The sequence below is a fragment of the Schistocerca cancellata genome, chromosome 2 (genome assembly GCF_023864275.1).
Source record: "Schistocerca cancellata isolate TAMUIC-IGC-003103 chromosome 2, iqSchCanc2.1, whole genome shotgun sequence".
In the NCBI taxonomy this organism is placed as follows: Eukaryota; Metazoa; Arthropoda; class Insecta; order Orthoptera; family Acrididae; genus Schistocerca; species Schistocerca cancellata.
In genome coordinates, this window is record NC_064627.1 from 331,256,423 (window position 1) to 331,282,860 (window position 26,438).

The following is a 26,438-nucleotide window of genomic DNA, read 5'->3' on the forward strand; positions in this document are numbered from 1 at the left end:
CTGCTATCATACGATGTGTATAGTATATTCCTGTTAATGCTTGTTAATTCTCATCCATTTACTCTTCATGACACGGTATTGCATTTCCTTTCGTTCATTCCGATGGTGAAATTTCCATGTCAGAGTAAACCACTGTGGTTTGTTTAATTTATTTCTTGTACACGTTATTGCTTTCTGAAAATGATGAATAAGGATTAATATCTTGCATTTAAATCATGTGCCCATTAAATGAAAACTTGTTTCTAGTGATATGACTAAGCATGCAGCCTAGCATGACAGAAAACGTATTGTGTCAAAAACATAGACAGTATTCAAGTGCAAAAAATGTAACACAGTATCATAATATAGTTGCAAAAAATGTAAAATAGTTCAAATGGTTCAAATGGTTCTGAGCACTATGGGACTTAACATCTATGGTCATCAGTCCCCTAGAACTAAGAACTACTTAAACCTAACTAACCTAAGGACAACACACAACACCCAGCCATCACGAGGCAGAGAAAATCCCTGACCCCGCCGGGAATCGAACCCGGGAACCCGGGCGGTGGAAGTAAGAACACTACTGCATGACCACGAGATGCGGGCTGTAAAATAGTCACAATATTGAGATATCATAAGACAAAATGTCAATGTCAACTGGGGTTTGTTACATCTTAAAGATTTCATAGTGCATACAGAGAAAAATTCTACTTTCGATAGGAAAACAATCATACATACACAAAAAAAAATGGATGTCTAACGACAAGAAAAGCGACCTGCTAACCATACCTTGCCGGGCACTTGCCAAGAAAAAATACGATCATTATCAGTAAGTAGTCACATAAATATAGTTGCATAAGTGGCCATATAAATATCAGCAAATGGCATTACAGTGTGATAAATCATAAGGTATGTTCATTCAACAAAGGGTTTAATATTGGAGACATGGTGATTGCCCTTGCTTTTTCTGGTTATCAAAGTTTCGACGTGCACTACATTAGGGTGAGGAATGCTTCGTATTCTATATGGACCTGCATATAGAAGTTCAAATTTACTGCATCTACTCTTTCCTCTGTTGGATAAATAATGCGTGCGTACTAATAGCTTGTCCAACGTGAAAGTCACGGCGTGTACAAACCTGTTTTTGTTGTCTCCTCCGGCGCTCGGCGGCACGTTTGATGTTGTTCAGCGCAATGTCAATTATTTCATGGTGGCGTAGTCGACGAGATGTAGGAAAGGATACTAATTCTTTAATTTTGTTGGGTGGTTCAACATTTTTCAGTATAACAGTCGGAGATAGCATAGTAGATTCATTTGGTATGGAGTTAATTACATCCTGGAATGAGAGTATGTGTGTATCCTAATCAATATGTTTTTATGGCAGTATATTCTAAATAGTTTACCAATTTCTTTCATTAGTCGTTCACAAGGGTTCGAGGAAGCGTGATACTTGGGTATATACACTCCTGGAAATGGAAAAAAGAACACATTGACACCGGTGTGTCAGACCTACCATACTTGCTCCGGACACTGCGAGAGGGCTGTACAAGCAATGATCACACGCACGGCACAGCGGACACACCAGGAACCGCGGTGTTGGCCGTCGAATGGCGCTAGCTGCGCAGCATTTGTGCACCGCCGCCGTCAGTGTCAGCCAGTTTGCCGCGGCATACGGAGCTCCATCGCAGTCTTTAACACTGGTAGCATGCCGCGACAGCGTGGACGTGAACCGTATGTGCAGTTGACGGACTTTGAGCGAGGGCGTACGGTGGGCATGCGGGAGGCCGGGTGGACGTACCGCCGAATTGCTCAACACGTGGGGCGTGAGGTCTCCACAGTACATCGATGTTGTCGCCAGTGGTCGGCGGAAGGTGCACGTGCCCGTCGACCTTGGGACCGGACCGCAGCGACGCACGGATGCACGCCAAGACCGTAGGATCCTACGCAGTGCCGTAGGGGACCGCACCGCCACTTCCCAGCAAATTACGGACACTGTTGCTCCTGGGGTATCGGCGAGGACCATTCGCAACCGTCTCCATGAAGCTGGACTACGGTCCCGCACACGGTTAGGCCGTCTTCCGCTCACGCCCCAACATCGTGCAGCCCGCCTCCAGTGGTGTCGCGAAAGGCGTGAATGGAGGGACGAATGGAGACATGTCGTCTTCAGCGATGAGAGTCGGTTCTGCCTTGGTGCCAATGATGGTCGTATGCGTGTTTGGCGCCGTGCAGGTGAGCGCCACAATCAGGACTGCATACGACCGAGGCACACAGGCCAACACCCGGCATCATGGTGTGGGGAGCGATCTCCTACACTAGCCGTACACCACTGGTGATCGTCATCGAACCCATCGTCCTACCATTCCTAGACCGGCAAGGGAACTTGCTGTTCCAACAGGACAATGCACGTCCGCATGTATCCCGTGCCACCCAACGTGCTCTAGAAGGTGTAAGTCAACTACCCTGGCCAGCAAGATCTCCGGATCTGTCCCTCATTGAGCATGTTTGGGACTGGATGAAGCGTCGTCTCACGCGGTCTGCACGTCCAGCACGAACGCTGGGCCAACTGAGGCGCCAGGTGGAAATGGCATGGCAAGCCGTTCCACAGGACTACATCCAGCATCTCTACGATCGTCTCCATGGGAGAATAGCAGCCTGCATTGCTGCGATAGGTGGATATACACTGTACTAGTGCCGACATTGAGCATGCTCTGTTGCCTGTGTCTATGTGCCTGTGGTTCTGTCAGTGTGATCATGTGATGTATCTGACCTCAGGAATGTGTCAAAAAAGTTTCCCCTTCCTGGGACAATGAATTCACGGTGTTCTTATTTCAATTTCCAGGAGTGTAGATCGGAGAAATGTTTGTAGCTCGTAACATACGGGTCCATATCGCAGATCGAAATTGTGGTCCACTGTCGGAAATTACTTTCAATACATGCCCTACATGAAATAGAAAATGTTTTACAAATGCATTCGAAACAGATTTAGCAGTAGATTTGCGTAACGGAGTGAAGGTAACAAATTTCGAAGTGAGTTCAACAGGACAAAGATGTAACAAAAACCTCTATTAGATCTGGGAATCGGACCAAAAATGTCTACAGCGGCCATGTGTCTCAATTTAACGGGTACAATGGGATGTAACGGAGGAATATGTGAAGTGTCTGATTTAGCTTTCTGGCAGATTTTACATGAAGCTAAAAGTTGTCGAATACGTTTCTCCATGTTGGCAAAATAACAATTCCGTCTCAGTATAAGAAAACATTTTCTGGCTCCATAATGTGCGTAACTTAAATGAGTATACCAAATTAGTTTGTTAACAAGCTCGTCAGGAATACATAATAACCAACTGTTGCTGTCAGGGTGAGTGCGGCGAAACAGAATGTTGTTGCGTACAGTGTAATGGTTTCTAATGGTAACATTATTCCTATCTTGCCAAAGGTGTTTAATTTCTTTCCATACGTTGTCTTTACTCTTCTCTTGTGCTATATCTCGTAATGACAACGAAATGAAATTTTCGAATGCGACTTGTTGAATATACATGACGCTAGAATTTGCTTGGCAGAAGTTGGTTGCGATGTCTTGCTGATTGTCGCTGAGAGAGCGGGATAGTGCGTCTGCTACATTTTGTGTAACGGGAATGTGAATAATTGTAAAATTAAATTCCTGTAAATAAAGTTTCCGTCTGCTTAACCTGTCGTTTGTAAATTTTTGCGGAAAGTAAAAACTGTATAGCTCTATGATCTGTGTAAACGGTCGTATGTCTTCCATAAAGAAAATGCCTAAGTCTCATAAATGCCCATACAACACATAATGTTTCAAGTTCTGTGACAGAATAATTACGTTCAGCAGGTGACAGAATGTGACTTGCAAAGGCGATGTTTTTAATTACTGTAGTATCGTCTTCTTCAATTTCCTGAAAAATGTGTACGCCTAAAGCGGTGTTAGAACTGTCGGTGGCAATGGAAATATTTCTAGTAAGATCTGGGTGTGATAAAAGAGGTGCATTCAACAAGGCATGTTTCAAATTAACAAATTCAGAATATGCTTGCTATCCCAGGACCAAATAGCGTTTTTACCCGTCAATTGGCATAATCTAGGGGTGTCTAAAGCAGAGTAATGAATAAATTTACGGAAAAAGTTAATTAATCCCAGAAATCTGCGTAATTGTTTCTTTGTCGTTGGAACAGTAATGTCTCGTAACGCTTGAAGTTCTTCCGGGTCAGGCGCAATGCCTTCTGCTGAAATTACATGTCCAAGAAATTTTATGGAAGTTTTGCCAAAGTGCGATTTGTTAAGATTAACTGTGAGTCCTTGTGCACGAAAAGTTTGCAACAGTTGTTCCAGAATCAGATTATGTTCAGACCAGTTAGCTTCTGCAATAAGAACGTCGTCTACATACGTTGTGATTCGGTCTTTAAGTTCTGTCGGAAGCATAGTATTCAAACCGCGAATAAATGCAGCTGAAGAAATTGTTAGACCGAACGGTAATTTGCAAAATTGATAACAATCACCAAAACAGAGAAAAGCTGTGTACTTTCTGCAGTTCGGATGGAGCTGGATTTGCCAACATCCCGATTTCAAATCTAATGTGAAATAAATAGCAGTACCATGAAATTTCTGTAAAAGTTCTTCTAGTATCTGTGGGCGATCTGTTTCATTAATAATAATGTCGTTGACATGACGCGAATCAAGCACGAGTCGAAGTGAGCCATCCTTTTTCTTAACATTATGGAGCGGGTTTATGTACGGACTAACTCCCGGTTCAATAATTCCTTGGCCTAGCATAGCTTGTAATTCTTTCTTAACTTGTTTTCTGTGGATATAAGGAATGGGATAATGTTTAGCTTTAAATATGTCGTGCTGTTTAACTTGAAATTCATACATAAAAACGGACATAGTACCAGGGACGTTGTCAAAAACTGGAGCTTGCTGTAAAAGAATATTGCGTGGTTGAGTACGTTCGTCGTCTGCATTAGCACTGCTTTGCTTTACCTTCTCAGAAATCATTTGCATAACGTCATAGTCGGCTTCGTCTGGTGTATTGCAGTTGTGTACGTACGTATCTGTGAACAATGTGGAATGACAGTCTATGTTACGAGATGTCGAAATGACCTCTGTTCGATTAATTGCTTGTTCTTCTGCAGATAAAGCGTGCTGAAATTCTAATGCCAGTTGTATATTTTCATCCTGTAACATCAAACAGGAATTCTGAAAGTCAATAATTGCGTCATGTTGTACCAAAAAATTCGTACCTAAAATAACGTCTGTTGTCAATAAGGGAACAATCCAAAAATTTGAGTGGAACGTATGACCTGCAATACAAAATGATAAGTGTGTCTGCAATTTTACATCTACTCCTTTACCAGATACTGCTCCTTTTACTTTAGTTTTGCCTAATGGTAACATAGGATAAAGATTCTCTTTGTTGCATTCGTTGAAGGTTTCTTCATTTATAACTGACTGATCCAGAATCGACTGCTGAAAATGTGGATGATCCGATCTTTACTTCAATGACAGGGTGGGAAATGGTTTTTTGAATAACTGGTTTTCATGCAAAAGAGTGTCTCGGATGTCGTCAAAAGTAATAACATTCTCGTGAATAACATCCTGCGTGTCAAAAGTAGTGCTTACGTTGTTGGAAGATGCAACCTGTACTGTATCGAGTCAAATTCTTTCTGACGTGCTGTCATTTGCGGGAGGATGCTGAGGCATCTCGACTATTTGTACTGTTATGTTATTTCTTCCTGACGTATTAGGTTCGGGATGATACCGACTGTCTGGTTCATTCATGATAATGTGTTGTGGTTGATTATGCTGCTGGTAAGATCGACTGTTATTAAACGTACGCTGAAAACTGTGCTCTTTACTTTTACGTCTGTCATAATAATCGTTGCTATACGGCGCATTGCGATATGAGTTGAAATGGTGTGTTTTCTGTACGTAGTGATTTCCTTGTTGCTGTGCGTTACTATTTGGTGGAGCCGACGCTATACATGTAGGCGGCGAAACATTAAAGCTTGGTTGATCTTGCAGACTACATTGTTGGTTAGCTATGCTAACCGACTGGTTTTGTTGATGTTGTGGGGAAAAGCCTCTATTGTTGCCAAAATGTGTCTGCGATTGCTGAAAATTTTGTGCATACTGATGATTAAAATTTTGTCTGTTATTAGAATTATGCTGGTATTTCTTGTCATTTCGGGAGTGTCAAATTAAAACTGTCACTTCCGGTAAAACTTGTCATATCATGTTTTCTTTACTCATTCCTAATCCTAGATAGATCGAAAGTTGAAGAGTTGTTTTGATAGATATAAAGGATAGTAAAAGAGTAGGCAGCAGTGCAGAAAGCTAAAGAAGAAATAGCACTACTACGGCTCGGGGTCCTGTGCACGCTACGGCACATATTCATCGAAGTGCAATGAATCCCCTGAGGTCTCTTACGCGCTGCAAATAAATTTTAGTTTCTGCATTACAGCCAATGCCGGTGAAAATTCAAAAGCAAATTGTTGTATCCAGTTCAAAGGGTGAATCTGTTTTCTGTCGTTCTTAAATTTCCTAACCGATATAAAGTACTTGTAATCATAATTATCGCCTCGGAATGTCTGAGCAGGCTCAGGATTGTATGATAATCTGTTTGTCTGTGGCTGTTCGGAATCTAAGTCACGTACTCTCCGTAAATTACCTAAATTATACTGGCTGTGTGAATGTGACATATGTTCACAATGTGGCATATGCTGTGACGTGTTAGAGGCCGAAATATTTCTCATTTCTGTCACTTCTTGCTGTAAAGACGACACTTTTCTACGCAATGTATTATTGGATGAACTTATCTCACTGATTGTCTGCTGTAAGTTCCCGAATTCGGGTGTTTGACTGAACGAAATTGGTGACGTATCGTCTGATTTGGTGTCATTGTTATTTTCGATGACATCAATACGACTGGCCAATTCAACAAATTTTTCAGTCAATGCTTCAACCTGATCATCATTTTTAGTGTCACATGCATTAATTTGTTTTTGGATTTTACTTGTGGTTTTGTTTAATTTCTGAACGCCTGCTTTAATGGCATCGGGATCCTGTATTAATTCCAATTGTTCAAGTCTGCTGGTCACTGTCTGAAAGTCTACTGTGTGTGTGTCTGTTTTTGTTTTAAGATCAGAGATTTCATCATGCAATTCGGTGTTCAACTGTTTGATAGTATTGATTTCGTCTGATACTGCAGCAATGTTGTTGTCTACGTATGTTTTTGCTTTCGTAAACAATTTACGCTTATCTTCCTGTCTCAGTGCAGTAATTGTTTCCATGACTTGTTTCTTTACTTTGTTCTGTTCCTGTACAAATTTATGGTAACGTGTTTCACTGTTTTGTAGGTGGTGATTAAAACGTTCGTCAATTTGGCTGTTTTTTGTTCAAATTTCGTATCTACTTTCGCATCCAGTGTGCGTGAAAGTTCTGATGACATTAATTTAAACTCGTCGCGTAACTGTGTTGCGTAACTGTGTTGTGGCTGCATGTGTATTACTTAATTCTTGTGCAACAGATCTACTATTCCTAGCACAAGCCTTAATTTCCTCACGTAATTGTTCTTTAGTATCTTGACATTGCACGGCAACGGCTGCAATCTGTTCATTAATCTGTTTAAAGTTCTCATTGATTTGTTCGATCGACCTGTCGTGTTTTTCATTCGCCTGTTTGAAACTTTCATTAAGTTGTTTGAAACTGTTGTCGTGTTTTTCATTAAGTTGTTTGAAATTGTTGTCTTGTTTTTCATTCGACTGTTTGCGATTTTCATTAAGTTGTTTGTTTGATTCATGAAGTTGTAGCAATAATGCCATAACTTGATCCATGCCAATATTACCTACTCTATTCTCTGTGCTGTTTGATGGCGTATCTGCAATTGTCGCGTTTTGTGTAACCATTTGGTCATTATCTGATTCTTGAAAAGGTTTGCCAATTGGATGTGCACTGTTGGTCACTACACCGGAATCGAATAAATCTGACATATTTTGAGTACATTGTTCACCTTTGTTAGAAACATATGTCTGTTCACTGTGTAAAATTTGCCAATCATGTGTGTCATACTGACAAGTGTTCATTGTAATGGATCGTGCTGCGTCATCAATTACGGTTAAATTAGTGTGGACATAACTGAATGTGTTTGTTCATCATCTGGAATAAAATCATTACTAGTGATCAGCACGCACTGATTATCTGTAATTAGAAGATTATCACTATTACACTGAGTGTCGCTAGTATTATCGGTAAATTATTCGAGTCAGCTTTTCCACTCATTGCACATCACGATGTACTGTTAGCAGTTTTTCGCGGCATTTTCACATATCAAAGTTAAGCACAAAATGAAACAAAGACAAAGTAAAAATGGAACAAATACCATTACAACAAAGAGCAATAAATAGCCAATGATCTGTGAAAGAAAGAGTGACAAGTTAGTAAATGCGTTGCGCCAGATGCAAACTACCTTTAACAATAGTGTAAATAAGAGCAGATATATGACTACTTCTCAGAAATTCACAAAGAAAATACGATCCTGGCCGGTTGTCGACAAGTGTAACCTCCCAAAAGAAAAGCTCCGTAGCCTACCAATAATACAATGTGACTAACCTCTCAATTAAATTGCGACTCACTTATAACCTTTCAATAATTGACTGTGAATTTAAACTGGTGAATTTTGGACGTCATGACCCTGAAAGATCTTTCTGAATAAATTGAAAATTCTTACCTCAATTAAGGTCGTCGGATAACGTGTATATATCTGCTCCTATAAGAAATTTTTCTGACACAGCCCGGTGGAATGCTGGCCGATAGATTTGTCATGTATAAAAAGGAACAACTGATTTTTCTTTACAATAATTGGGATGACCATAGATTGGAGACATTAGTAAGTTCTTTAAATTGAGATGAATGATTATCAAAAGTTAATTTTTTTTAAGAAAGATTATTATTAAGAGATTTTTTAAAAACATTTACATGGGGCTTGACATAACAATAGTACACATGCGCGAGGCTGCTTTTACCTTATATTATATCGCTCAGGCTCCGCCATCGCTCCACCACGACCGGCCCAGCCAACTCGATACACACGACTGCTCGCTAGCAACTACATACTGCTACTGCTACACAGTTCCTACTGCAGTCAACACTGCTCTTTGGTCTCAGATTCTCTTATAGCTTACATATCGCAGGTAGCGCGTGAGCAATCCATCGAAATTACATCTGCTCAAGTGCACTAGCAACAAATTCCTTAATCATGGACCTCTTACAACCTCATAGCAACGATAATAGTATCATCAGTGCGCTGTTACTTCAATTACGGAGAACTATGAACACGGAGTTCAATACAGCTACATAAGAGCTTGGTAACGTGAACACAAAATGTAGACTTTAAAACAGAACAAAAACAGGTATTGGAAGATTTCCAAAACAGTGTCTCACAAAAATTTAATGATCTGACAGAAAATCTACACACAGTTATACCTGAAAATTTAAAGGAAATGAAAAAAAAAAACAGTTAAAACAGGAGGCTGTTTCTGACGTTAAAGAAGGTATTGATGTTTTGAAGGAAAAGGTTGGTTCGCTTCGAGACAATAAAGAACATGTAGAAAGTGAATTAAAGAAAATCACGAACGCGAATAAAGGTATAAGAGTAAATCAAAACCAAATGTGTAATACTATGAAGAAAGTGACCATTACAGCCAAAAAGCTATGTAAGGATTATATTTGTTTACCATTGACAGTTCAGGAGCTAACATTAAGAGTAGAAAACTTAGTATTACAGCCTGATTGTGCCAAAACAGAAAGATCTGAGATAGGGAAAAATTTAGACAATATAACCAAAAGAGCAGAAGCAGGTACTTAGATCAAAGTAGGCAATTAGCACAGAAGGTAGTATCTAACTACAAGGTATATGTAGATGTGGTAGAAGAGGCCACGAAGAAAAGGAACCCTGAATCATCAAATGAAGTAGGTCAGGTTGCTAATATAAACTGCCTGTGCTCAAGACGGATGCATGTAATAGTTATTGTCACAAGCCTGATTTGCCACCAGCAGCACCTACAACACATACGCAATTGCCACACAGTGCTCCGCACACTTGTAACAACATACCGATGTCTGATAATGCCACATGTTTAAAATCCATCTTCGCTGATGAAGAGTTACATAGACATAAGCCGTTACCTACGTATTTGACAGATGCAAAGGGGATGTACCCATCAGTTTTTATCTGTGGGTTCCACAACGTATTTCTGCATTACCGGACAGAGTCTCAAAAGATGAGATTTGTTGTTGATTACACCCAAGGTGACGTTCTTTCATGGCTCACTGAAATAGCAGAACATTGTCACAGTTATGAGCAATTTGAACATGCTTTCTTAGACAAGTACCAATACTGGTTGGAAGCTGTTCAAGAAAGATTAAGACGTGAAGTCTCTAACCCAGCTCCATTTAATAGCAAGTTTGGAAGCTTGCATGGTTATTTCGAAATTTAAATACCAGAAATAAAAAATTTAAATAACTAATAAATAAACAATCATTATAACTTTGAAGGTTATTAGTTTAATTAATGTAAGTCCTTAGTACAATGAGATTAAAGTTGATGTTGTATTAATCCTATTGTTGAAATTATTACAGTTATAGGAAGAATAATTCTTGAGTGTTGAGACTTTATTTTTATAGATCAGGAATTTTCGGTATATCATATAATTAGAGCTGAAAATCTAATTTGTATGTAATAATAAAGTGTAAGTGTAGTTAGTACAACTACAATTGTTATAATGGTTGCTATGTTATTTTCTATGAGTGACTGCATAACAGTTCATTTGGCAGGAATCCAAGGAATGATGGTAAACCACCTAGAGATAATAGAGATAAAAATATTTTGAATTTAATTTCAGATTTTATGTTTCTGGCTGAATAAATTGGCTTAAATAATAAAACTATAATTAGTCTGAGTAAGGAATAAATAATAAAGTATAGTTCGCAATTGTTTTCTATGACAGTTAAAAATCTGATTATTAACCCTAAATGTCTAATTGAGGAGTACGTCAGAAGCTGTCGTAATGATGTTTGATTTAAACCTCCTACTGCCCCAGTAATAATTCTTAAAATGATAATGCTTCAAATATACGTTCTTAGTTGAATACAATGTTGTTGTTGTTGTGGTCTTCAGTCCTGAGACTGGTTTGATGCAGCTCTCCATGCTACTCTATCCTGTGCAAGCTTCTTCATCTCCCAGTACCTACTGCAACCTACATCCTTCTGAATCTGCTTAGTGTATTGATCTCTTGGTCTCCCTCTACGATTTTTACCCTCTACGCTGCCCTCCAATGCTAAATTTGTGATCCCTCGATGCCTCAGAACATGTCCTACCAACCGATCCCTTCTTCTGGTCAAGTTGTGCCACAAACTTCTCTTCTCCCCAATCCTATTCAATACCTCCTCATTAGTTACGTGATCTACCCACCTTATCTTCAGCATTCTTCTGTAGCACCACATTTCGAAAGCTTCTATTCTCTTCTTGTCCAAACTAGTTATCGTCCATGTCTCACTTCCATACATGGCTACACTCCATACAAATACTTTCAGAAACGACTTCCTGACACCTAAATCTATATTCGATGTTAACAAATTTCTCTTCTTGAGAAACGCTTTCCTTGCCATTGCCAGTCTACATTTTATATCCTCTCTACTTCGACCATCATCGGTTATTTTACTCCCTAAATAGCAAACCTCCTTTACTACTTTAAGTGTCTCATTTCCTAATCTAATTCCCTCAGCATCACCCGACTTAATTTGACTACATTCCATTATCCTCGTTTTGCTTTTGTTGATGTTCATCTTATATCCTCCTTTCAAGACACTGTCCATTCCGTTCAACTGCTCTTCCAAGTCCTTTGCTGACTCTGACAGAATTACAATGTCATCGGCGAACCTCAAAGTTTTTACTTCTTCTCCATGAATTTTAATACCTATTCCGAATTTTTCTTTTGTTTCCTTTACTGCTTGCTCAATATACAGATTGAATAACATCGGGGAGAGGCTACAACCCTGTCTCACTCCTTTCCCAACCACTGCTTCCCTTTCATGCCCTTCGACTCTTATAACTGCCATCTGGTTTCTGTACAAATTGTAAATAGCCTTTCGCTCCCTGTATTTTACCCCTACCACCTTCAGAATTTGAAAGAGAGTATTCCAGTCAACATTGTCAAAAGCTTTCTCTAAGTCTACAAATGCTAGAAACGTAGGTTTGCCTTTTCTTAATCTTTCTTCCAAGATAAGTCGTAAGGTCAGTATTGCCTCACGTGTTCCAACATTTCTACGGAATCCAAACTGATCTTCCCCGAGGTCGGCTTCCACCAGTTTTTCCATTCGTCTGTAAAGAATTCGCGTTAGTATTTTGCAGCTGTGACTTATTAAACTGATAGTTCGGTAACTTTCACATCTGTCAACACCTGCTTTCTTTGGGATTGGAATTATTATATTCTTCTTAAAGTCTGAGGGTATTTCGCCTGTCTCATACATCGTGCCCACCAGATGGTAGAGTTTTGTCATGACTGGCTCTCCCGAGGCCATCAGTAGTTCTAATGGAATGTTGTCTACTCCCGGGGCCTTGTTTTGACTCAGGTCTTTCAGTGCTCTGTCAAACTCTTCATGCAGTATCTTATCTCCCATTTCATCTTCATCTACATCCTCTTCCATTTCCATAATATTGTCCTCAAGTCCATCGCCCTTGTATAAACCCTCTATATACTCCTTCCACCTTTCTGCTTTCCCTTCTTTGCTTAGAACTGGGTTGCCATCTGAGCTCTTGATATTCATACAAGTGGTTCTCTTCTCTCCAAAGGTCTCTTTAATTTTCCTGTAGGCAGTATCTATCTTACCCCTAGTGAGACAAGCCTCTACATCCTTACATTTGTCCTCTAGCCATCCCTGCTTAGCCATTTTGCACTTCCTGTCGATTTCATTTTTGAGACGTTTGTATTCCTTTTTGCCTGCTTCATTTACTGCATTTTTATATTTTCACCTTTCATCAATTAAATTCAATATTTCTTCTGTTACCCAAGGATTTCTACTAGCCCTCGTCTTTTTACCTACTTGATCCTCTGCTGCCTTCACCACTTCATCCCTCAGAGCTACCCATTCTTCTTCTACTGTATTTCTTTCCCCCATTCCTGTCAATTGTTCCCTAATGCTCTCCCTGAAACTCTCTACAACGTCTGGTTCTTTCAGTTTATCCAGGTCCCATCTCCTTAAATTCCCAGCTTTTTGCAGTTTCTTCAGTTTCAATCTGCAGTTCATAACCAATAGATTGTGGTCAGAATCTACATCTGCCGCAGGAAATGTCTTACAGTTTAAAACCTGGTTCCTAAATCTCTGTCTTACCATTATATAATCTATCTGAAACCTGTCAGTATCTCCAGGCTTCTTCCATGTATACAGCCTCCTTTCATGATTCTTGAACCAAGTGTTAGCTATGATTAAGTTATGCTCTGTGCAAAATTCTACAAGGCGGCTTCCTCTTTCATTCCTTCCCCCCAATCCATATTCACCTACTATGTTTCCTTCTCTCCCTTTTCCTACTGACGAATTCCAGTCACCCATGACTATTAAATTTTCGTCTCCCTTCACTACCTGAATAATTTCTTTTATCTCGTCATACATTTCATCTATTTCTTCATCATCTGCAGAGCTAGTTGGCATATAAACTTGTACTACTGTAGTAGGCATGGGCTTTGTGTCTATCTTGGCCACAATAATGCATTCACTATGCTGTTTGTAGTAGCTAACCCGCACTCCTATTTTTTTATTCATTATTAAACCTACTCCTGCATTACCCCTATTTGATTTTGTATTTATAACCCTGTAATCACCTGACCAAAAGTCTTGTTCCTCCTGCCACCGAACTTCACTAATTCCCACTATATCTAACTTTAACCTATCCATCTCCCTTTTTAAATTTTCTAACCTACCTGCCCGATTAAGTGATCTGACATTCCACGCTCCGATCCGTAGAATGCCAGTTTTCTTTCTCCTGATAACGACGTCCTCTTGAGTAGTCCCCGCCCAGAGATCCGAATGGGGGACTATTTTACCTCCGGAATATTTTACCCAAGAGGACGCCATCATCAATTAATCATACAGTAGAGCTGCATGTCCTCGGGAAAAATGACGGCTGTAGTTTCCCCTTGCTTTCAGCCGTTCGCAGTACCAGCACAGCAAGGCCGTTTTGGTTAATGTTACAAGGCCAGATCAGTCAATCATCCAGACTGTTGCCCCTGCAACTACTGAAAAGGCTGCTGCCCCTCTTCAGGAACCACATGTTTGTCTGGCCTCTCAACAGATACCCCTCCGTTGTGGTTGCACCTACGGTACGGCCATCTGTATCACTGAGGCACGCAAGCCTCCTCACCAACGGCAAGGTCCATGGTTCATGGTTCATGAATACAATATGATAGTACTATTATTGGGGCGATTTTTTGTCATGTTATTAATGTTAAGCAGTTATTTCAGCTTGAAACACCCATGACTTCTAGAAATCAGAAATGGAAAAGCGCAGCTCCAATGTTTAATAGTAATCTGAATCTGATTATTATTGAAGGAATAAATTCTCTTTCTCAACCTATTGGATACTTTATCTGACTCAGCAGAATTGAAAAAAAAAATAGTATTGTCCATGTTATTCCTTGGACAATAAAATATGTAATTGATTATTCATTTATCATTATGTTTTTATTTCTTGTTAGAAGTGGAATAAATAAAAGTAAGTTGATCTCAAGTCCTATTCAAACCCCAAATCAAGAATTTGATGAAACGGACAGGATCATTCGTATCATTAATGTTGATAGAAAGAGAAGTTTTGTAGAGTTGTTGGTTATTAAAAAGGAGAGGATTGGTACCTCTATAAATGCAGTATGAACCCATTAGCATGATCAGTTTACCTTTTCACATTAAGGTGTATGATGCACATTAGTTTTTGATTCTGAAGGAAGTAGTTTAGTTCTATCTTATGTAACTTGTTTAATGAAGGTAATTATATTTACTTAATTTACCCTATCAAGGTAACCCTTTCATCAGGCACTACATTTGTGTGTATTTAATATACAAATTAAAAGTTTTTGTAAAATTAGGTTGTTTATAGTTTTGGTTATTTTGAGTTAATTTGTTGTGTTTTGAGCATATTTCTCTTTATATATAAAAACAAAAAATGATTTGTATTAACATAATACATTTAATTAACTACATATACCTAAAAGTTTATTTTATTAATACTAAATGATTATTTTAACACATATATTTACTGAGGATTATAGCTACTTATGTTTTTAGCTTAAAATAAAATATCATATTATAAATTATATAATAATATGTAATTGGACTTTTTATATTATTATAATTGAATATAATAAATAAAATTGATATTATGTAATATAAATTATTATTTAATAGAATCTTTTATATTAATTACAATTATATAATTGATTCATTTATTAATATTTAGATTATTTAACTAGTTAATTTTTAAATTAACTTAATTTAAAGTTAATTTAATATTAATAGCAAATTATATTAATTTTCATATTTGTATTAAATATGTTTATTATATAATTTAATCTTTCTTTATTATTAGTGAAAAGAAAGAATAAATAGAAAGAATATAATACATTTATTGGTATACAGGTTTCATATTTATCTTCATTTATATATAATAGGTAAGTTTTTGTGGTCATGAAAGGAGGTATGGTTCTTTTTTATTATTTGTTCTTTTTTCTTTTATTTTCTTTAAATATGTGTGTCTTTTCTTTTTTCTTACTTTGGCTAATTTTTAAATTTCTTAATTTTTGATCCTAAAAGTTTTATTCTTACTTGTTTAGTCACTTTTTCTTTGTATTATATGTAAGTTTTGCCAAACTAAACGTTCTATCCACAAGTGTTTTCATTAGATTTATTATCCCAATAATCGTTATAATACTTGCAACAACACTATCAAATAAATTAATCAATGACTTGGGAAAAAGATCACCATTTGAATGCGGGTTCGATTCAAAAAGAGCAGCACGAATACCATTCTGCCTTCGATTCTTCTTAATTGCCGTAATCTTTCTTATCTTTGATGTAGAAATCGCACTAATCCGAACAGTCGTAATTATTTTTAAAACATCAGACATTACAATCTGAACAGCATTAACAATATTCTTTATCCTAGTCCTATTAGGGGGACTTAATCATGAATAAAATCAAGGAGCTTTACAATGAGCAGAATAAAGGGTTGTAGTTAACTATAACGTTTGGGTGTCATTCAAAATTTATTGATATAATCAATCAACATTAAGTAGAATAAGAATCGAAATATTGCAGTCAGTTTCGACCTGAAAGATTGGTAAATAATATACCCATATTCTTATTAATTAATTGAAGCCAAAAAGAGGTGTATTACTGTTAATAATGTAATTGAACTATAAAGTTCCACTTAAGGAAATGTAAAGCCAATATGAAAGCTGTTACTTTTTATGTTAGCTGTTAAACTATGTTTACGTTTCTCAAATTTGTATAGTTTAAATAAAACATTACATTTTAACTGTAAAAATAATGTAATTGTAATTATAAATACCTAAAAGTAAAAATACCTCCTTAACATATTATGTGTATGCTCTAATTATAAGCTATTTAGGTATAAGAAAAACAACATTACAAAAATAAATATCCAAAAAATAAAAGTTAAATGATAAATGTTAAAATTCTTATCATATCAACTTTGAATATAACCAATTAAGTAAATAAATAATCTGCACAAGCCCTGACCGCCAAATAACTCACCTCAACCATAATCAAATGATTTTGATGAATAATAACCTAACTTCAAAGGAATATATCTAACAAACGTAGTTGAAAGGAAAGGTACAAATCACATAGAACCAGCAAATCTAAAAAAAAGTATACTTAAAGAAAACAAATTATAAGAAAAATCAAACTTCGAATTAAGATAACCCAAATAAGAAGCCAAAATAACAGCTGTAAGTGTAAAAAACTTTAAATAATAAGGCAAAGCAATCACATGAGGAACAGGGAAAATCAACCAAGATAAAAGGCTACCACCGAAAACAGCAACAAACAATAAACCAATTACACCAAATGAAATATAATAATCCTTATCATCAAAAGAAAATCTCGAGTAAAAATTATTATCTCCAGATATTGAATAATAAAATAAATGAAAAGAATAAGAAGCAGTTAAACCAGTAGAAAAAAATAAAGAAAAATTAAACAATTAATTCATCTTAAACAAATCATCTCAAGAATAAAATCCTTTGAATGAAAACCATCTAGAAAGGTATACCACATAAGGATAAAGCAGAAACATTAAAACAAACAGAAGTTAAAGGCATAAAATTAACAACTGAACGAATAAAACGAATATCAAGAGAAGCCTTTCAATTATGAATTATTGAACCTGCATACATAAATAACAATGCCTTAAATAAAGCATGAGCCAATAAATGGTAAAAAGCAAGCTTTGGATAACCTATAGCCAAAATTATTATTATTATTTTAAGTTGTCTTAAAGTAGAAGTAGCAATAATTTTCTTCAAACCAAATTCAAAATTAGCGCCCAATCCAGCCATAAACATAGTTATACAATCAATTAAAAGTAAAAACCAACCACAGTTATAAATATCTGTTATTGGTCTAGAATGAATCAATAAATAAACCCTTGCAGTAACAAGAGAAGAAGAATGCACTAAAGCAGAAACAGGACTAGGAGCAGCCATGGCAGCAGGAAGTCAAGAAGAAAAAGGAATCTGAGCTTCCTTGGTTATGTCTGCCAAAACAATTAATATAGTAATCAGTTTTATTTCAAAAGTGCTAGAAGTAAAATCATAATAATAAAGAAAATTTGAACCATCAAAATTTAACATTCAAGCAATAGAAAGTGTAATAGCAACATCACCAATCTGATTAGAAAGAGCAGTTAACATACCAGCACTATAAGATTTTACATTTTGGTAATAAATAACTAAACAATAAGAAACCAAACCTAAACCATCTCATCCTAAGAAAAATCTAATCAAATTAGGACAAATAATTAAAAACCTAATTGGAATAATAAATATTAAAACAATAATAATAAAACGATTTATATTTTTCCAGCTTACATGTAATCATCTCTATAGTAAATTACCAAAGAAGAAAAGTGGACCAATCCCATATCACTGGTGTATGTTCTGATGATATTAAAGAGCCGACTGTGGCCACATATAAGGGAAAAATTAGTAAATACACCAGAACATGATATTGAATACTTTTTGCCAGTTTTGGATTCCATTGACCTGATTTATGAAGAGGCACCATGGCAACATAAAGCAGTAGATAAACACCTGAACCCATCTTTGGAAACCAACCTGTAAATAATAATGTTACTACACAGGCATGCTAATCATATCCATCACAGTACATACAAAAAGGGAATGGATATGGTAATGGAAATGGGACAAACAAAGGCTTTTAGTACGAACTACAGCCCACCGGTACAAGGCTATCCACCACACCCAAGTGATAACAGCCAGCCGATGCAGTGGCAAGCGGTCGGCAACAATCACATGCCGAGCACTGTGCCGCAGCCAACCGTTGTACAATACAATAGCGCCAACTATTATTTCGCAACTACCAACACGAATTTGCTCGAAGATGGGTCCTGCACCGCCAATGACACGAAATGGCGTAACAAAATAAACGCTGTACAGCTCACTGAAATCACTCCAATCACCAAGGTCAATGCACTGGTGGAAATCTCCAAACTGTGGCAGAGAGGCCCCACACTGATGAACAGGTAGGGAGTGATGAGATACGATGAACAAAGTGACATGAAAGATGATTTATACTGACATGTGGAGAAAGTTCAGAAAAACTTGTACGAAGAGCAGGTACACGCAGTTATAAAGACAATGATATTTAACATGGAAGTACACCTAGTTCTAGACACAGGTGCAACGACTAACTTGACGTCAACTGAATTTTTCCTAGAGTTACAGAGGTAAAATTTATACATTCCCAGTGCGGAATTGTAGAAAATGGACGGCCACTGGAAACAAATCAGAAGTAGTTGAGTTACAAGCACTTATTCCATTTAAAACAGGACGCTTTACTGTCAAATGTAATATTCTCATCATTGACAAAGTAATAATATATTGTTTGATTGGGATGGACACATTTAGAACTTATAAAACACAAACTGACACAGGAAGTGGAAAATGCTACTTCAGTGAAACAAGCAGGTATTTTATGTCGATTTAATAAAAACATCAGGAGGAGTGGGAGGAGTCTGATGTGACAGTTGAATATTTCCTATTGTATTATTTGCGAGTACTCACTATAATGAACATGTGCTAAAATCAGATGTAAACTATGAAATGGTAGAGCAAAAGGTGAGAGAGTCCAGCTGCTTAAATGAACAGGAACTACAGATCTATTATTTATGTATGCACGTGTATTTGGAAAACAACCCACAGCAATCACGGATTATCAGTACAAAATGGATGTTTACACACATGATACTTTTTGTGTATCGTAATATCCTATTCCTTGGATGATAAAAGCGGTATTAGTTAATGCAAATAAGCTTAGTCACACCAATACAGAGTGCACAGACGACTCTTTGCAGGGTATGGGGGTATTTCTGTTCCAGACGAGAGAGAAAATGACTGTACATATTGTACATAACAGTAATTTAATTTCTGTTTTCTTTTGAATACTAGTGTTAAGGAAATATGTTTGGATGTAAGAGATTTTACTTGTATTTTCCTACTTAAAGTCGCAGGTAAGTGACGTTGAGAGGGATATTAAACGATATTCTGCTTTACTTGAAGCAAAGGGCAGCAAAGCAGACACACTGTGGTGTGATCGAACAGTGTGCTACATCAGCAGATGAAGTGAAAGCAATGACTCACGCACATGCACATGTAAACACAGTTGCAGAAGATTTACTTATTAGACAGCTGACATGATAAACGACCACCAGCTAATGCAATTAAACACAACTTGCACACACACATATTTATAAGAATTATGTACAAATAGGAAGAAAGGAGGAATAACTACAAACTTAAGGCGAACTACATATAAAATATATATTGTTGAACTAAGGAGATGTACTACGAGACTATGAGTAATATCTATATAAAATAATAATGTTGACCAACTATATACAGACATGTACAGGCGTTTACAGAAAGTGATCTACAGGACATGTAACATACATTTTAGGATATGAACGATGACAGCTAAGATGGAAGCAGGATACAGAAATGAGGAGTAGAGGTATGTCACGCTTTATATAATTTTATAGATACTTTTGTTTACAGGGTAAAGGAAACTGAAGCTGGTGATGTACTGGGCAGAACAGGCAAATAAAACAGTTGCATACTGACGTAACAGAATGACTGAATCAGAGGACACTCAGCTATTAGACATTTAGTTTTAAGTTTTTTCTTTTCAGCGACCAGTGTATCGACACAGTGTGAAAGAAGAGATGATAAGCTTTGAGAGTGGCATGATACCATACAAGTTTAATGGGCCGCACCTCAAGTGAATAAAGTTTAGCTGTAAGAAATATTACATATATAAGTGATAGGAATGAACGATACAAGGTATACACAGTAGCATATGGTAAGTGACGTCGTAAAGTTATAGGTTTGATGCTACAGAACAAGTAAGGGGCCGATCTACACACAAAGTACAGTCACTGCTTCAGAAACTCCCAACACCCATTTTTCTCTTTATAATATGTATATGTATGCGATCATTATAAACAAGATTATTATTTCTACACGCCGAATGACAACAACATTTGTGGCAATTAACTGCGTGTCATGAGTATTTAAATTATGAAACTCAGTATGAAGTTAAGTGCAATGGCAGATACAGAAAAAATGGCATCTTATGATATAAAAAATTTACAATTTTGGTTCTCTTCCTTAATTGATGAACTCTTCTGGCAAATTGGTTAATTACATCGTCAATAGCACAATCAATGTCAGGGTGAATGCTCAACAGAGCTACGCCATGAATTCGATCCTTTTCCGTTGTCGACCTCAGCCATGTCTTTGTATGCCACAATGTTGAAAAACTTCTTCTTACTGTAGCAACAGATGCAAGTGGACAAGCAAATATTTTGTGCAGTGTGTGCAAAGTAGGATAGTCAGATCTAGGACAAACAGACAACACTTGCAAAACAGAATCACGATAATTGAGGACGTTTCTGCTTGTTTGCTTGTACTGAAGAATCTCTCCCATTAATCTCTTCTTAATCACAAAACAGTAGAATATTCGCGACTTTTCTCGAACAAATGCCAGACAGAATAATGTATCGAGATCACTAGAATGGCTGTGACTTTTATCGTATGTATGTCTTAGATGTCTATGTGCCCTACACAAACAAATACGATGACGCGGACCGTGTGCTACATAGGAAAGTACAAGTACTCAATTCAGTCGAGTCGACTGACGAAAGAAACGAACGAATAGCGTGCGGGCTGACGGCGGGAGCAGCGTGGGTGGCAATGTGATCAGCCCCACAAGGCCGCGTAGGGGGGAGGGGGGGGGGGGAAGGCGGCATATGTATCCGCCACTTTGTAAGTGTGACTGGAATGTCAGCAATAACATGTAATATATGAATGTATCAAAACTGTAACAATGTTAATAACGATTTGTATAAAGATTAACAGCACACAGAAGCAAACACTTTATGCAAAACAAGTAATAGAGTTGGATGGCAATTCGGCAAGGAACCTGTGTAAAAATGATTCCTTTCTCTTTTTTTTTCAAAATTGAAGTGTATTGACGCTCAGTACATGTATGCAAACCTACAAAAATTTTTACTAAACTACACTCAACTCAATAAATGGAGAAATGTTTCACAAGGAACTTATCTTGTCGTTGGGTGCTGATCAACTGATTTCCTCTCCGCTGAATGAGCGCGATATGATGGGTAAACACTGAGTCCCGGGCCGCAGTATTGGTGTCCCATCACAGCATCGAAATTACCTCAAGCACACACACAGTTTCTGGAAATGAACAAATATTTGTGGAGGAATCCACGGTGTAACACACGACGACTTCGCTGTTTCATTCTCATTACCAATTTCTATGAATGTTTTCTTTTCCTCATTAGTAATAAGAAATTTGTATATTGTCGCAGAAGATGGCAAAGATAGGCTTTTTAAATTATCTTTTGTTACAAAGAGCAATATCTGGAGAATATTAATTTTTTTAACTACTTTTGTTTCAGTTTCAGTTTTTGTTTCACTTGAGAGTGCATATGTTTTAGATCACACAGAAAAACGACACGTAATTTTTACTCATACCTCAACAATGTGTGTAGTAAATGTTATGTGTGATAAAATGCAATAAAATATATATAAAGATTTATCACAGCCGCAAGAATATTTTTATTTATTATACCAATATTCGTTCACAAGCGTGACTTTTGCCTGCAATCATAAGAGGCAGTAATTACATCCATCCTGCAAGACATCTGGCTGGAAATGACTTACAAGTATGTGGTGCCCTCCATCGGTAATGTTAGATTTCAGTATGGTGTTGCCGACCCCCCCCCCCCCCCCCCCCCCCTCCCACTTAGCTTTGATGAAAGCTTCCACTCTCACAGGCATACGTTCAATCAGATGTTGGGAAGGTTTTTTTGGGGAATGGCAGTCCATTCTTCAAGGAGTGCTGCACTGAGGAGAGGTATCAATGTCGGTCAGTGAGAACTGGCACGAAGTCGGCGTTCCAAAACATCCCAAAGGTGTTCTATAGGATTCAGGTCAGGACTCCGTGTAGGCAAGTCCATTACAGGGATGTTACTGTCGTGCAACCACTCCATCACAAGCCGTGCATTATGACTAGGTTCTCGATCGTGTTGAAAGATGCAGTCACCATCCCTGAATTGCTCTTCAACAGTGGGAAGCAACAAGATGCTTAAAACATCAACTTAGGCCTGTGCTGTCATAGTGGCATGCAGAAGAACAAGGGGTGCAAGCGCCCTCCATGAAAAACACGACCACATCGTAACACCACCGCCTCCCAATTTTACTGTTGGGGCTACACACGTTGGCAGATGACGTTCACTGGGCATTCGCCATACCCACACCCTGCCATCGATTCGCCACTTTGTATACCGTGATTCGTCACGCCACACAACGTTTTTCCACTGTTCAATCGTCCAAACTTTACGCTCCTTACACCAAGTGAGGCGTCGTTTGGCATTTACCGGCGTGATGTGTGGCTTATGAGCAGCCACTCGACCAGGGAAGACCACGTTTTCTCACCTCCCGCCTAACTGTCGTAGTACTTGCAGTGGACCCTGATGCAGTTTGGAATTCCTGTGCGATGGTCCAGATAGATGTATGCCTATTACACATTATGACCCTCTTCAACTGTCGGCGGTCTCTGTCAGTCAACAGACGACGTCGGCCTGTATGCTTTTGTGCTGTATATGTCCCTTCACGTTTCCATTGCACTATCACATCGGAAACAGTGGACCTAGCAGTGTTTAGGAGTGTGGAAATCTCGTGTACAGACGTATGACACAAGTGACACCCAATCACCTGACCACGTTCTAAGTCTATGAGTTCTGCGGAGCGCCCCATTCTTCTCTCTCACGATGTGTCCCTACTGAGATTGCTGATATGAAGTACCTGGCAGTAGGTAGGTGGCAGCACAACGCACCTAATATAAAAAAGTATGTTTTTGTGGGTGTCCAGATACTTTTGATCACATAGTGTATGTGCTAATCACAGTCTAACATAACAGTCGCGACACTCACTGCTGTAAAAGTTGTTGCCGTTTGACAGATGGAGCGACACTAGCGCTCCAAGCGGCGGGTAAGGTGAACGTCAGACGCGTCATAAGCATAATGTTTGTTTGCATCCATTTCCTACGTAATTTCCGATTTATTCGAGTTATTTTCTAGCCTCCAAGAGTTCGTGTAGTATCAGAAGGCATATACGTTTCTAACAATGATTCTAAAATATGCGCAAGTATGGACAAAAACCATGAATAGAGTGGCAAGCTACAACACATTCGTGAAGAAACACTTGTGACATTGGACAAAATTGCAGCTTACCACGTTGATATCAAAAGAATATAAACACACAGATTCACATGTAAGAAGCACAGACACGTACCTCTACATGCAAAAGCGATCGACGGCTCGTTTATCTTTCTGTAGGCTTACTGTGTTTGTCATTGCTGCCTGTTGCCACAAGTACGACCTTCATCTTTATATTATTCTAAGTGGGACAAGCAGCTGCCAAATACTGGGAGACATATGCTGAAAACATTATAATGAGCTGATTACATTACATTTCACGAAAAACCAAATATTTTAATAATTTTCAAACAATCTGTCTGTAGGCACTTTCCTTGTCCCGTAATAGTTTCGCATCTGCACATTCTGACACTTCACACGCTTTTGTAAGACACGAACAGCTGCACTTAATTTAACCACTTCATCGTCAAAGCAGGTCTGTGTTGATGATTCACACGAATCTGGCACTGATACATGGAGAGTCGAACTGGCTGCTTCTGTGTCACAGGACTGTTTTACAGCTTTAGATTGACTGTCGAATCTTTGTGGCAGTTTCTTCTTCATCGTCGGTTGAGGGGGTTTATTTGGAATGTCAAACAGTGAGGGTACTGCATTCCAAACGAGTTTGTTATTGTCTGCGCTCATGAACCGGTTTTGTTCGAAATGTAGCGAACAAAAGCTAATATTATTATACAGGTAAACTGGGTCTTTCTTCATAAGGTCTTCTCGTCTGCTATTAACTAGCCATTTTCTGCTCCTAAAACGGAACATTCATCATTTATACACATATAGTTTGCATGTGAATCCTGACGGTACAGTTCAGTAACATGATGGTATATACCTCCCAGGATCCTTAGGAAACCTAAAAAAAGACAGCTGTGCTGTCTTCTTCCTGTTGTTGCTGTAATTTATTGCGCTACAAACGCTCCCGATGGTAAAAACCATTGTATAAATCAAAATAAACAATCACTATTCGCTTTCACGATCGCGCCGAACTCACAGTTCAACCTACCGGCCGCTTGGGGCGCTGCTGGCGCTGTAGCAACAAAAAGGCGAAGTGTCGCGACTGTTATGTTAGACTGTGGTGCTAATCATCAAGATTTGGTGGATGGACTGTATGATTGGCAACACAGAAAATTAGAGATAAATTAATGTCAGCGTAACTTAATAGTGACTTCTATTATTTATTTATTTTGTATTCGAGATGCCACATGCCTTACAGTACTATACACATTCAGCATGGGAAACTTAACATACAAATATAACGAATTATTATTAATTATAAATTTAGTTATACCTATTACAGTACTTATAAATGTATAGTGCATACATGTTGTAATCTGTCAAAAAAAATAACAAACATGAACACATAGCCAAGAAATGGCACAGTCTGTGACTCTATGCAGATCCTCTAGTGAACTGTCCCCATAACCATTAATTCCACACTGGATTATGTGCTGCATCGTCTATATTTCGCTGCAGTCACAGTGAAGATGATCCATGTAGGCCCACTTGGCCATCAGCTCGTTGCACCGTCTAACACCAGTTCTCATTCTGTTTAGTGCCATCCAGGTTCTTCGAGGGATGTTGAGGCCAGGAACACGATCAGCCGGATTCTTAATGAGATATCCATTGTTAACATTTGCTTGTTGCCTTAGATGCTTCCATTCTGCTACAGTGTCCAGATTGTTCAAGGAGTTGTTTCAGAAGGGATGTCTTGACTTTAATCGTGTCTGGCCATGCAGATCAGCGTGTATTGGGAGTGTGATGCCAGCAGCAATTTTTTTGCATTTCTCTTTGGATTGCGTGTTGTCTGTGGTGTGAGGGAGGTTCAATGTTTGCCAGCTCAGAGAGCCACAGTGTTGGGGTAGGTCTTACTGTTCCAGTTATTGTTCGAAAAGTGTCATTTAGGCAAATATCTACTTTATTGATATGTGAACTGTTGGCCCATACAGGCACACAGTATACTGCAACGCTGTAGACTAGAGCCTGTGAGTTTCTGGATGATATTGACTGTGCCCCTGAGTTTCTGGCTGACGTCCTGCAGCTGTACTTTGAATGTTAGGCTGCTGTCCAGTTTAACACTCAGGTACTTTTGTGCTCTTTCATGTGTTACATTCTGGGCTGCTATATTCAAGCGCAGCTTCCTGTCTACCTGTATGTTATTCGGGTGCATCACTGTGTTTACTGTTTTTGATATATTAAGGTTCAGATGCCAGGTCCTGTGGTAGTTATGAAGCGACACCAATTCAGAATTTAGGCCCGATTCCAATTGTTCAAATGATTTGCCATGCAAATCAGTAGGCAGATCACCGACATATGCGAACTTCCGTGATTTGAGTTCCAGCATGTCAGAGATGTATA